General features: G+C 49.0%; 1 protein-coding gene across 3 annotated transcripts in view; it reads right to left on the bottom strand.

Moving 5' to 3' along the window:
• NDUFAF6 (NADH:ubiquinone oxidoreductase complex assembly factor 6) overlaps window positions 1-13612 on the bottom strand; it is a 64804-nt gene that overhangs the window by 39057 nt on the left and 12135 nt on the right. The gene's annotated exons all lie outside the window — the stretch shown is intronic.

Genomic DNA, 13612 nt, shown 5'->3' with positions numbered 1-13612 from the left:
ATGGGGTATCCCTAGCCCCCAGGCTCACTCAAAACAACAACATTGGTCAATTGGGTCTCGCAACGGCGAGGCCATAACTGAGATTGACCTAAAAAATTTACCAACTAACTGAGAGTGTAGCCTGGAACAGAACAAACAGGGCCCTCGGGGGGTGGAGTTGGATCCTAAAGCCCAAACAGGTTCTGAAGAACTGACTGCCCGAACCGACTGTCGCGTCGGGTATCCTGCTGCAGGCAGTAATGGGATGTGAATGTGTGGACAGAAGCCCACGTCGCAGCTTTGCAAATTTCTTCAATGGAGGCTGACTTCAAGTGGGCTACCGACGCAGCCATGGCTCTAACATTATGAGCCGTGACATGACCCTCAAGAGCCAGCCCCGCCTGGGCGTAAGTGAAGGAAATGCAATCTGCTAGCCAATTGGATATGGTGCGTTTCCCTACAGCCACTCCCCTCCTATTGGGATCAAAAGAAACAAACAATTGGGCGGACTGTCTGTGGGGCTGTGTCCGCTCCAGGTAGAAGGCCAATGCTCTCTTGCAGTCCAATGTGTGCAGCTGACGTTCAGCAGGGCAGGAATGAGGACGGGGAAAGAATGTTGGCAAGACAATTGACTGGTTCAGATGGAACTCCGACACGACCTTTGGCAGGAACTTAGGGTGAGTGCGGAGGACTACTCTGTTGTGATGAAATTTAGTGTAAGGGGCCTGGGCTACCAGGGCCTGAAGCTCACTGACTCTACGAGCCGAAGTAACTGCCACCAAGAAAATGACCTTCCAGGTCAAGTACTTCGGATGGCATGAATCCAGTGGCTCAAAAGGAGGTTTCATCAGCTGGGTGAGAACGACATTGAGATCCCATGACACTGTAGGAGGCTTGACAGGGGGCTTTGACAAAAGCAAACCTCTCATGAAGCGAACAACTAAAGGCTGTCCTGAGATCGGCTTACCTTCCACTTGGTAATGGTATGCACTGATTGCACTAAGGTGAACTCTTACGGAGTTGGTCTTCAGACCAGACTCAGACAAGTGCAGAAGGTATTCAAGCAGGGTCTGTGTAGGACAAGAGCGAGGATCTAGGGCCTTGCTGTCACACCAGACGGCAAACCTCCTCCAATGAAAGAAGTAACTTCTCTTGGTGGAGTCTTTCCTGGAAGCAAGCAAGATGCGGGAGACACCCTCTGGCAGACCCAAAGAGGCAAAGTCTACGCCCTCAACATCCAGGCCGTGAGAGCCAGGGACTGGAGGTTGGGATGCAGAAGAGCCCCTTCGTCCTGCGTGATGAGGGTCGGAAAACACTCCAATCTCCACGGTTCTTCGGAGGATAACTCCAGAAGAAGGGGGAACCAGATCTGACGCGGCCAAAAAGGAGCAATCAGAATCATGGTGCCTCGGTCTTGCTTGAGTTTCAACAAAGTCTTCCCCACCAGAGGGATGGGAGGATAAGCATACAGGAGGCCCTCCCCCCAATCCAGGAGGAAGGCATCCGACGCCAGTCTGCCGTGGGCCTGAAGCCTGGAACAGAACTGAGGGACCTTGTGGTTCACTTGAGATGCGAAGAGATCCACCAGGGGGGTGCCCCACGCCTGGAAGATCTGTCGCACTACACGGGAATTGAGCGACCACTCGTGAGGTTGCATAATCCTGCTCAACCTGTCGGCCAGACTGTTGTTTACGCCTGCCAGATATGTGGCTTGGAGCACCATGCCTTGACGGCGAGCCCAGAGCCACATGCTGACGGCTTCCTGACACAGGGGGCGAGATCCGGTGCCCCCCTGCTTGTTGACATAGTACATGGCAACCTGATTGTCTGTCTGAATTTGGATAATTTGGTGGGACAGCCGATCTCTGAAAGCCTTCAGAGCGTTCCAGATCGCTCGCAACTCCAGAAGGTTGATCTGTAGATCGCTTTCTTGGAGGGACCACCTTCCTTGGGTGTGAAGCCCATCGACATGAGCCCCCCATCCCAGGAGAGACGCATCCGTGGTCAGCACTTTTTGTGGCTGAGGAATTTGGAAGGGACGTCCCAGAGTCAAATTGGAGCAAATCGTCCACCAATACAGGGATTCGAGAAAACTCGTGGACAGGTGGATCACGTCCTCTAGACCCCCAGCGGCCTGATACCACTGGGAGGCTAGGGTCCATTGAGCAGATCTCATGTGAAGGCGGGCCATGGGAGTCACATGAACATCTGCCGAGCTGTGATCTGCTGGGACGCTCGCACCCGCGAGACGAGGGACAACAAGTTGTTGGCCCTCGCCTCTGGGAGATAGGCGCGAGCCGTCCGAGAATCCAGCAGGGCTCCGATGAATTCGAGCTTCTGCACTGGGAGAAGATGGGACTTTGGGTAATTTATCACAAACCCCAGTAGCTCCAGGAGGCGAATAGTCATCTGCATGGACTGCAGGGCTCCTGCCTCGGATGTGTTCTTCACCAGCTAATCGTCGAGATATGGGAACACGTGCACCCCCAGCCTGCGAAGCGCCGCTGCTACCACAGCTAGGCACTTTGTGAACACCCTGGGCGCAGAGGCGAGCCCAAAGGGTAGCACACAGTACTGGAAGTGGCGTGTGCCCAGCTGAAATCGCAGATACTGTCTGTGAGCTGGCAGTATCGGGATGTGTGTGTAGGCATCCTTCAAGTCCAGAGAGCATAGCCAATCGTTTTGCTGAATCATGGGGAGAAGGGTGCCCAGGGAAAGCATCCTGAACTTTTCTTTTACGAGATATTTGTTCAGGGCCCTTAGGTCTAGGATGGGACGCATCCCCCCAGTTTTCTTTTCCACAAGGAAGTACCTGGAATAGAATCCCAGCCCTTCTTGCCCGGATGGCACGGGCTCGACCGCATTGGCGCTGAGAAGGGCGGAGAGTTCCTCTGCAAGTACCTGCTTGTGCTGGAAGCTGTAGGACTGAGCTCCCGGTGGACAATTTGGAGGTTGTGAGGCCAAATTGAGGGTGTATCCTTGCCGGACTATTTGGAGAACCCACTGATCGGAGGTTATGAGAGGCCACCTTTGGTGAAAAGCTTTCAACCTCCCTCCGACAGGCAGGTCGCCCGGCACTGACACTTGGATGTCGGCTATGCTCTGCTGGAGCCAGTCAAAAGCTCGCCCCTTGCTTTTGCTGGGGAGCCGCGGGGCCTTGCTGATTCGCACGCTGCTGACGAGAGCGAGCGCGCTGGGGCTTAGCCTGGGCCGCAGGCTGTCGGGAAGGAGGATTGTACCTACGCTTGCCAGAAGTATAGGGAACAGTCTTCCTTCCCCCGAAAAATCGTCTACCTGTAGAGGTAGAAGCTGAAGGCTGCCGGCGGGCGAACTTGTCGAATGCGGTGTCCCGCTGGTGGAGAGACTCTACCACCTGTTCGACTTTTTCGCCAAAAATGTTATCCGCACGGCAAGGCGAGTCCGCAATCCGCTGCTGGATTCTATTCTCCAGGTCGGCGGCACGCAGCCATGAGAGCCTGCGCATCACCACACCTTGAGCAGCGGCCCTGGACGCAACATCAAAAGTGTCATAAACTCCTCTGGCCAGGAATTTTCTGCACGCCTTCAGCTGCCTGACCACCTCCTGAAAAGGCTTGGCTTGCTCAGGGGGAAGAGCATCAACCAAGCCCGCCAACTGTCGCACATTGTTCCGCATGTGTATGCTCGTGTAGAGCTGGTAAGACTGGATCTTGGACACGAGCATAGAGGAATGGTAGGCCTTCCTCCCAAAGGAGTCTAAGGTTCTAGCGTCCTTGCCCGGGGGCGCCGAAGCATGTTCCCTAGAACTCTTAGCCTTCTTTAGGGCCAAATCCACAACTCCAGAGTCATGAGGCAACTGAGTGCGCATCAGCTCTGGGTCCCCATGGATCCGGTACTGGGACTCGATCTTCTTGGGAATGTGGGGATTAGTTAATGGCTTGGTCCAGTTCGCAAGCAATGTCTTCTTCAGGACATGGTGCAAGGGAACAGTGGACGCTTCCTTAGGTGGAGAAGGATAGTCCAGGAGCTCAAACATTTCAGCCCTGGGCTCGTCCTCCACAACCACCGGGAAGGGGATGGCCGTAGACATCTCCCGGACAAAGGAGGCAAAAGACAGACTCTCGGGAGGAGAAAGCTGTCTCTCAGGAGAGGGAGTGGGATCAGACGGAAGACCCGCAGACTCCTCGTCAGAGAAATATCTGGGATCTTCCTCTTCCTCCCACGAGGCCTCACCCTCGGTGTCAGACACAAGCTCACGGACCTGTGTCTGCAACCTCGCCCTGCTCGACTCCGTGGAACCCCGTCCACGATGGGGGCGTCGAGAGGTAGACTCCCTCGCCCGCATCGGCGAAGCTCCCTCCGCCGACGTAGTCGGGGAGCCTTCCTGGGAGGTGGCCGCGGTCGGCACCGCACGCGGTACCGACGTCGGGGACCTCAACCTGGGCGATGGGCCAGCCGGCGCCACGCTCGACGGTACCGGTGGCGCAAGCACCGCCGGTACCGGAGGGGTAGGGCGCAACAGCTCTCCCAGAATCTCTGGGAGAACGGCCCGGAGGCTCTCGTTTAGAGTGGCTGCAGAGAAAGGCTGAGAGGTCGATGCAGGCGTCGACGTCAGTACCTGTTCCGAGCGTGGAGGCTGTTCCGGGCTGTCCAGAGCGGAGCGCATCGACACCTCCTGAACAGAGGGTGAGCGGTCCTCTCGGTGCCGATGCCTGCTGGGTGCCGACTCCCTCGGCGACCCAGAGCTCTCGGTGCCGACACGGGGAGGAGACCGGTGTCGATGCTTCTTCGATTTCTTCCGAAGCATGTCACCGGAGCTCCCCGGCACCGACGAGGAGGACGTCGAATCCATCCGTCGCTTCCTTGGGGCCGAGACTGAAGAAGGTCGATCTCGGGGGGGCTGTACCGCAGGAGCCCTCAGGGTAGGAGGAGACCCACCCGAGGGCTCACCGCCACCAGCAGGGGAATGGACAGCCCTCACCTGCACTCCACCCGATGCACCACCGTCCGACGACATCAGCAGACGAGGTCCTGGTACCACCGACGTCGATGCAGCTATCCGATGTCTCGGCGCCGATGCAGAGGCCCGATGCCTCGATGCACTCGATGCAGGGGCGGCCGAGGAAGATGGTCTGGACGCTGACGACGTCGATGCACTCGAAGATCCCGGTGCCGATGCCGACGAAGAGCCCGAGAACAACACGTTCCACTGGGCTAGTCTCGCTACCTGAGTCCGCCTTTGAAGCAGGGAACACAGACTGCAGTTCTGAGGGCGGTGCTCGGCCCCCAGACACTGAAGACACGACGAGTGTCGATCAGTGAGCGAGATAACCCGGGCGCACTGGGTGCACTTCTTGAAGCCGCTGGAAGGCTTCGATGTCATGGGCGGAAAAATCACGCCGGCGAAATCAAAAGCCGAAATGGCGAAATTTGAAGCACCAAATTTAGAGGGAGAAAAAATCTCGACCGAGGCCGAAAAGAGGCCTTCCCCGACGACGAAAGAAAACTTACCGGGGCAAAAAAGCTGGAAGTACGGGGAGGATTTACACGAAACCCGGCGAGGGGTTTCCGGAGCACTTCCCGACTAAGGTAAAGCTTTCCCGAAGGAAAAAAACACGCTCAAAACAAATTGGACGCGCGAGGTCGACTTTCCGGGGCTCGACACGGCGAAAACACGACCGTACCGAGTGCGGACAAAAGAAGACTGGCCGGCTCGAGCCGGTTTCGGGCGGGAAGACGGCCGCGCATGCGCGGTGCGCGCGGGCGCGCGAGGGCTAGCAAAGGACTTTGCTAGTGAAGTTTCCGATTGGAGGGGCTGCCGTGGACGTCACCCATCAGTGAGAACAAGCAGCCTGCTTGTCCTCGGAGAACAGCAGGAACGAGATGCATTTAGTAAGCTAGGGGGTAAAAGCGAGGTTTACTGGAATATCCCTTATTAGATGGCGGAACACTTGGGTTATAAGTTCCAAATTTTACTGAAGTGTTAGATAATCTTGCACCACTTAACTCTAGTATGTAGATGCACAGGTCTAACTGTAAATAGTATATGGATAATTTTAAAATACAAAAGAAGCTGCAGCAGCTTGAGGTGTGCTGGAAATCTAGCACAGCATGTGATAACTGAGGAAAGAAGCAAAGCAAAAAAAAAGGTTGAAAAATAAAACTGAGGCTGCAAAAAAGCCTAGGGACATGTTTAAAGTAATGCAGTTATATGTTTCCATTTTAAAATGTCTGCTCCAGCCTATGTTTTTAGCTATGGTGGGAAGCTGTTAGCTCAGAGTAGTAAGCATTGCCTTTTACATTTATTTATGGGAGCTATAATATTGAACTTAATAAGTTCATGTATTCATAAAAGTTGTTTTTGTTCTCGGGTCTGTGTTATATGACTCTCACAAACTTGCCATGTAGTGTGTCCTTCCACATTGGCAGGTAAAATGCTGAAGTGCTAGCACTGGAATGTCACTGTTTCAGAATCCAACAATGATTCGTGTCTTTTAATAATCTTGCTTGGAATTTTCAAGTTCACCTTGACGTTGAGCTTATTGAAGAAACTAGTTCTATGAAGGAATGAGGTAGACTATTAGAAGCACTGTTAAGAGCCTATAAGATGAACTGTAGGCCTCACTGACACAAGTTTAAGATGCCTCATTTAAAGGTTTTCTAGTTTATAATTTATTTTATAAAATTATTTTTAATAACAGTTCTCAAATTCAAACAGCACACAAGTCATAACTGCAGTACAATTAACTTGTGAGAAACATTTTCAATACAAACTCCCCCACCCAACCCCCATCCCCTAAGGGATCTGTGTGGCTAAACTAAAATCAGAATTCTCAAGAATCTAACACACTTCAGCTACTTAGAAGTCTGCTATGTGCTATAGGTGTTAAAGTTGACAAGAAGGCTTCCCAAGTCAGGGCAAAATGACGCCCCACTGGACAGGCCAAGTCCACAAATTCATGATGCTCCGTTGACATCTGTTGTTATCAGCCAGCAATGGGGGATCCGCCCTTAACCACTGTTGTAAAATGCACTTCTTGCCCATCAGGATGGCTCGTTTCACAAAAGCCAAATAGCCTTTCGGTGCCAGGCACCTATAGGAAATCTTGTCAAAAAGCATAAATGCAGTAGGAATCCAAGTCCAACATCACATGCGATAGATATGGGTACTAATACAGTGCCAAAAAGAAAGTATTTTGGGACAAGTCTAAAACATATAACTCAATGTAGCTTTAGGAAGCAAGCATTTTAAGCAGTTATCATCCTGGTGAAGAGTAGCTCAACATGCTCGATGAGGAGAAATATCCGCAAATATAAAGAAGAGTCTTTTGTGACTGCAGCAAACAGGAAGCACAGTCACCACAGCAGAAGGACCCAAACAATCTTTATTCAAAAGGACTCGATGTGGTCACGTTTTGCTAAAAAGGCTGCATCAGGGGTATAATACTAACAAATAAAACATAGATAATATAATCATAACATCAAAGCATAACATACATATAAAACAATGTAAAAAATAATATTAAATAACTATTAAAAACAGAACCCTCAGAAAGTGAATATATATATATATATATATATACTCTAGTCATTACGAAAATGAACATACTTTCATAACATGCATTAAATTACTATTAAAAAATTATAAAAAGATGCACAAACAAAAAGCAAATATATTTTTATTTGTTACATTTGTATCCCACGTTTTCCCGCCTAACTGCAGGCTCAATGTGGCTTACATAGTACCGGAGAGGCGTTTGGAGACTCCGGTGTAAACAAATACAAAGTGATGCTGTGGTAAGATACAGTTCATGTGGCACAACCACATTAGGGAATCGTACAACAGAAGAGTTGTGTTATGTCCACTTTAGTTTTGTTGTGTTGCAGGGATCAGGCATTTATGTTGGATTGGTAGCGTATGTCTTTTTAAACAGGTTATTTTTTATTTTTTTCCGGAAGTTTAGGTTGTCTTATGTTGTTTTCAGGGCTTTTGGTAATGCATGCGACACTGAAGTGAATGCAAACTACAACAAATAACAAATATAACTGTACCAAATAGCAAACATCTGAATGTGCATGCCAATGTGCTATTGTAAAAAACGAGTGCATAGCTTTACATAAAAAGCACATACCTAGCCAGGGACACAAGCAGTGCTTTCCCTGGAATCTAGGGCATCCAAAACTGACTGTACAAAAAATGGTAGCTCGAGTTTTTATGTAGTACACTTATGTGCTTTACCTTGAAAAAAAAGACAGCAAAATATAATGAAAGGAATACTCAGCTGGTCCAAACAGCAGTGTTAAGCAGCTACTTCATCACTAAGGAATCTGCCACCTTCAAACAAACAGCTTTATATCCTGATTGCAAGGTCAAAGGTGACCGTTTTAACTTAAAAAAACTCAAACTAAAAATACCTTAATAATTGTTAAAAAGGAATAAAAGAACAATCTTTAAACATAAAAAACAGTCTACACTAAAACATAATGGCAAAGATGCCTTTCAAATGAGAAACCTTAAAAAAATTGTGATATTCTCATGAGATATTCTCATGATTAAAAAAAAATGAACGGTGGATTTATCTTTTTTAGTGTGCCCTCCTCAAAACGCTACTTTTTAATAAAGAATGCTGCAAAAAATGGCTGGAAATACATCCTGCTGACATCGTTGTTTTGATTGGAACGCGTCCAAGATGGCTGCTGGAACGCATAGAGGGGCATTTTCGAAAGGTCGTCCAAGTCTGAATTAGGACATCTTCATGAAGTCGTCCAAAATCAGGTAGGTATAATCGAAAAATAGTATGGACGTCCTTAGACATTCCAAAATCGCAGCGCGAAACGTCCATATCAGGGACATCCAAAGTATAGTAAAAATGACGCGTTTGTCGTGGAACTGTAGAAGGACATCCTTCTGCAGTTCTGCAAGAAACACATCCTTTTTACTGTAATTTCCACTATGAATGTTTATATTTCCTGTACCTCGATGTTCCGCAACTACATTTACTGTACTTGCGCAACATTCAGATTTTATTGTATATATGAAGAGGTTCGCACACTTGATAATGATCCATATAAGGAAGGCTCCGCACATATGAACACGTACTCATCCATATAAGGCCCCGCATGCGTGACAACGGTCCATGCACGTCATGGATGTCCATGCTTGATGGTCGTCCACGTGTGGACCCATCTTATATGGGCCAGGATGTCCACGTGCGGACCCGTCCATATATGGAACTGTGCATGTAAGGACGTCCATCATGCATCAAATCACTTCAAATTATCACAACGTAGAAGAAAAAACAACTTACAATATAAGAGGCTGCATACACAAAAATATTTTGGCAATCGATATATGACAACTGGTCAGTTTTAGCTGATTCTGAATACTTCCTCGCGGAATGGGAAAAAAAGATGCATTTCCATTTATCAAAGTATTTATACCCCACATTACCCCCACAAACATGCAGGCTCAATGTGGCTTACACAACCAGAGAGAGAGATCTCTGGGTGATATCATAGACAAAGTAGAAATAAGAGCATGAGTGGAAGAAAGAAAAGACACTTTACACAGAGCATACAAAAGAATGAGTCCAACCAGATTCCACGGTTGCATAGTTGCAGGGGTTATAGTCCTACATAGTTCTTGTAGAAAATGACTTTGTAAACAAATGCATTTTTAAAGCCCTGCGGAAGAGAAGGTAGTCACTCAGACTGGTTATGGCTCTGGGAAGTGCATTCCAGTTGTGCGCACTGATGAATGGAAAGCTTGACGCCTGAGTTGAGCCATGCTTACATCCTTTCCTGTTTGGATAATGCAAGGTGAGATATAAGCGCGATGTAGGGTCAGTATTTCTGGCATGCAAGTCAATCATGTTCAGCATGTAATTTGGAACAATCCCGTGGATGATTTTGTGTACCACGGTGGGAACCTTGAATACAATTCGATCCTTGATTTGAAATGAAATAGCACCTATACGAACAAAAACCTCACACAAACCCAATAAAACACCTTGGTTCAACGACGATTTGAAAATACTAAAAACAATATCTAGACGACTTGAAAGAGCGTGGAGAAAAAAAAAAAGAAACACCCAAACACTAAACACATGGAAAGAATCACAAAAATACAAAAATAAGATTAAAAAATCCAAACGGAATTACTATAAAGCACAGGTTGGAACTGACTTCAAGAACATGAAGAAATTATTTAAACTACTGGACATAGGCGCCAACTTTTCAAAATGATTGGGGGTGCTGAATTTTTTTTTTTTTTTTTTTAACAGGTGGTGCATTCCCCCTCCCCCTCCTCCGAGTTCCAGGCCCGCCCCTCCATCCCTCCGAGTTCCAACCCGTCTGACCTCTTCTCCCACAACAGTCTTCCGCTGGTCCGCTCTCGCCTTCCTGTGTGCCACCCAGAATTTTAAAAGTCATCTTACCTCGGGGTCCCGGCGGCAGTAGTGAAAGGAGAGCAGGCTCGGCGCTTCAGCCTTCCCTTCTCTCATCTCAGCTCTGGTCCCGCCCTTGCGGCAACAGGAAACGAGGGCAGGATCAGAGCTGAGACAACAGAAGGGAAGACTGTTGTGGGAGAAGAGGGTGGGCACCGGGCAGGTCGGGCTGGCGAATGGAACTTCCGGTTCTGACTTCCGGTGGGTGAAATATTGGGGGTGCTCGAGCACCCACAGCACTGCTCCTTTATCTTCCCTCCATCCCACCACAGGACAGTATCTTTCTCTCTCTCTCTCCCAATCCCTCTCCAAAACCCAGTGTAGCATAGTCTTTACCTCTATGAGTCCAGCATCCCCCCCCTCTCTATCCTCCATCTCCCACAGACCACAGTCCAACATCTCCCCCCCCCCATCTCTCTGGCTCCCCATGGGTAATCTGGCATCTCCCCCCCCCCCCCCAGCTCCCCCTGGGTAGTTTAGCATCTCCTCTCCCTCTCTCTTGGTCCCCCCCCCCCTGGGTAGTTTGGCATCTCCCCCTCTCTGCCTAGTCACCTGGCCCCTGCATACACAGGAAATTGCATCAGCAGGGGGAGGGATGTGCAAAGGAAAGGTTCCAGGGTCAGCTGCAGACTGTGTGTGTTGATCACTGGTGCAGCAAGAAGACCGGTTTAAAGTGTCACAGGTCATGGGAAGATGCGGGATAAATGTTTGAACCCACATGATGTATCAGGAGAGCTACTGAGTTGCACTCTGTGAGGAGGGAGGGAGAAATGCAGCATAAGAGAGGAAAAAAAAAGTGTCTGCAAGCGAAACAAAAATAAAAATCAGAAAGTGTCATGTTCTGCAAACCTTAGGCACCAGGTCTGAATGTTTAGTCGCCATGGCAACCTGGCACCTAGGGTTTGTCGAGCCCTGCCCTAAGGACATGATTCCACAGCTTCCCAGCACACAAGTGATTACCAGAGTGGTCCGCACAGCGCGTAGCCACTATTCACCAACTTCATTTCCAGCGAAGAAAAGAGGAGGCATAAGGTGTTTAATCAGTGTGCCATCACCACGTGACCCCCACCTAGTGGTTTTAAAGCAATATTAACAGATATGAAAGGGAAGAACCTTGTAGCACTCCACATTCAAAATTTCTAGCCAATGACATTACAGAACAGGCTCTTACGCTAAATTTAATAGATATCAGTCCTGGCATAGCAGATTTTGATTGTACGGCCATGTGGTTGTATATCTAGCATTTCGAAAGCTGAAAAGGAATGGAAGGAATAACCAAATGGAAATAACACTGCAAATTAAAAAAAAAAAAAAAAAAAAGCCAACTTGAAGAGCTTTCCAAAATTAGATCCAAAAACAAGAGGCATAGAAAAGCTACAGTTAAATATGAGTCCCAGAAGAAAGAATCAGCCAATGGCCATAAAATAAAATTTATTACAATAGCAACCTTTGATAGTAGTATGTCCATGTTGTCCTACCATTTAGCTGGTCTAATAACTGCCTTACACACACACACACACATATATATATATATATATATATAAGAAGTACTTAATATTTAATAAAACCTTAATATAAAAACATTCCTCCAAAGACTGGACACATGCATATTAAGTGTGACTCATATTTTAAATTAGTGAAATGTTGAAATACGTACATACATAAATAAATGATTACTGAAGGGCTCGCTGGTTGGCATGACCGCATGTGGTCCTCGGCCCATTTCATGAGCCAACAAGCCTCAGCAGTCAACCCTCAACTCTGGATGCCACTTTGCCGAATGATGTAAGCCACTGCCGTGGTGTTTTCCGAGAGGATCTGGAACACCTTGCCCAACAAGTCCTGAAAGGATCTCAGAGCATACACCACCGCCTGCAGCTCCAGACGGTTGACCGGCCAGGGAGTCTCCTCTACTGTCCATAGCCCCTGGGCCTGAAGATGAAGACTATGGGTGCCCCAATCTAACAGGATGGCATCCATGACAACCACCACCCACTGCGGAGCTGCCAAGGGCATCCCTTCAGATGGGAAGACTCGCAAAGCCACCAGCTCATACTCTGAAACACTCGGGGCAGCCATGGAAGACACAGCTGATACTCCTGGGATAGTCGACCACCTGCTCAACAGAGAGTGCTACAAAGGTCACATGTGGGCCCTTGACAATGGCAACACCTCCAAAGTGGCCACCATCGAGTCCAACACCTGAACATAGTCCCAGGCCAGTGGGCTTGACAAGTGCAAGAGGTTGCGTACCTAAGCCTGAAGCTTGAGGCTCCTGCCATCTGTCAGCAATCCTAGACAACGATTGCTGACACCATCCAGCAGAAAAACACAGCCCTGGACTGTGTCGAAGATGATCCTCAGGTACTCCAGGGACTGAATCGGCAGATGACGACTCTTCAGTAGATTAATCACCCAGCCCAAGCACCATAACAGGGCCATGACCCGATCGGTGACCCTGCAACTTTCCTGCTGGATCAAACAATAGTCACGATAGGGGTGCACTCTGATGCCTCTCCTTGCGAAGGAACGTTGCTGCCACCATGACCGTCACCTTAGAAAATGTGAATGGGGCTGTAGCCAGGCCAAATGGTAAGGCACAGAACTGGAAATGCTGACCCCTAAGGAGGAACCGCTGATGAGGCAGCCAAATTGGCATATGCAAGTAGGCCTCCCTGAGATCCGCTTGAAGTCTCGGCAGCCATCTTAAACAAGTGGCGTCAGTGAAAAGATCAGTAGCAGCGAGCAGGAAAGCGTGAGGACCTTTCCTGACCCAAAGAAAGCCACTAGACCACCAGGGTGATGCGAGGTATATGTGGGGAGGACATCCAGGGCTGGAGGAGAGGTGGATGGGAGGGAGTTGAAGACAGGGTAGTCTCTGTTTCCTCTTCCATTCCGCGGGAACACCGCATGACCTGGGTCCATCCCCACGGGATCCCCATGATCATGGAGGGGATCCCTGCGGGAATCCCGCCATCCCCGTTCCTGTGCAGTTCTCTAGGGCAGAAGCGACAGCAACATGGAACAGACAGTCGCACCGGGACTCCAGAAACACTTCATGCACAGTAGAGGCAAATTCCAGCTTGTAACCCTCGGACAATATCCAAGAACCACTGGTTGGAAGTGACTTTGGTGCACTCTTTGTAGAAGTGAGTCAGCTGACCGCCTATATCAGGTTCCGAATATCGCGTTCCGAAGAGCAGACTGGC

The sequence above is a fragment of the Microcaecilia unicolor genome, chromosome 1 (genome assembly GCF_901765095.1).
Source record: "Microcaecilia unicolor chromosome 1, aMicUni1.1, whole genome shotgun sequence".
Classification (NCBI taxonomy): domain Eukaryota; kingdom Metazoa; phylum Chordata; class Amphibia; order Gymnophiona; family Siphonopidae; genus Microcaecilia; species Microcaecilia unicolor.
The sequence above is the reverse complement of the archived record's forward strand: the minus strand, read 5'-3'. Positions and strand labels throughout refer to the sequence as shown.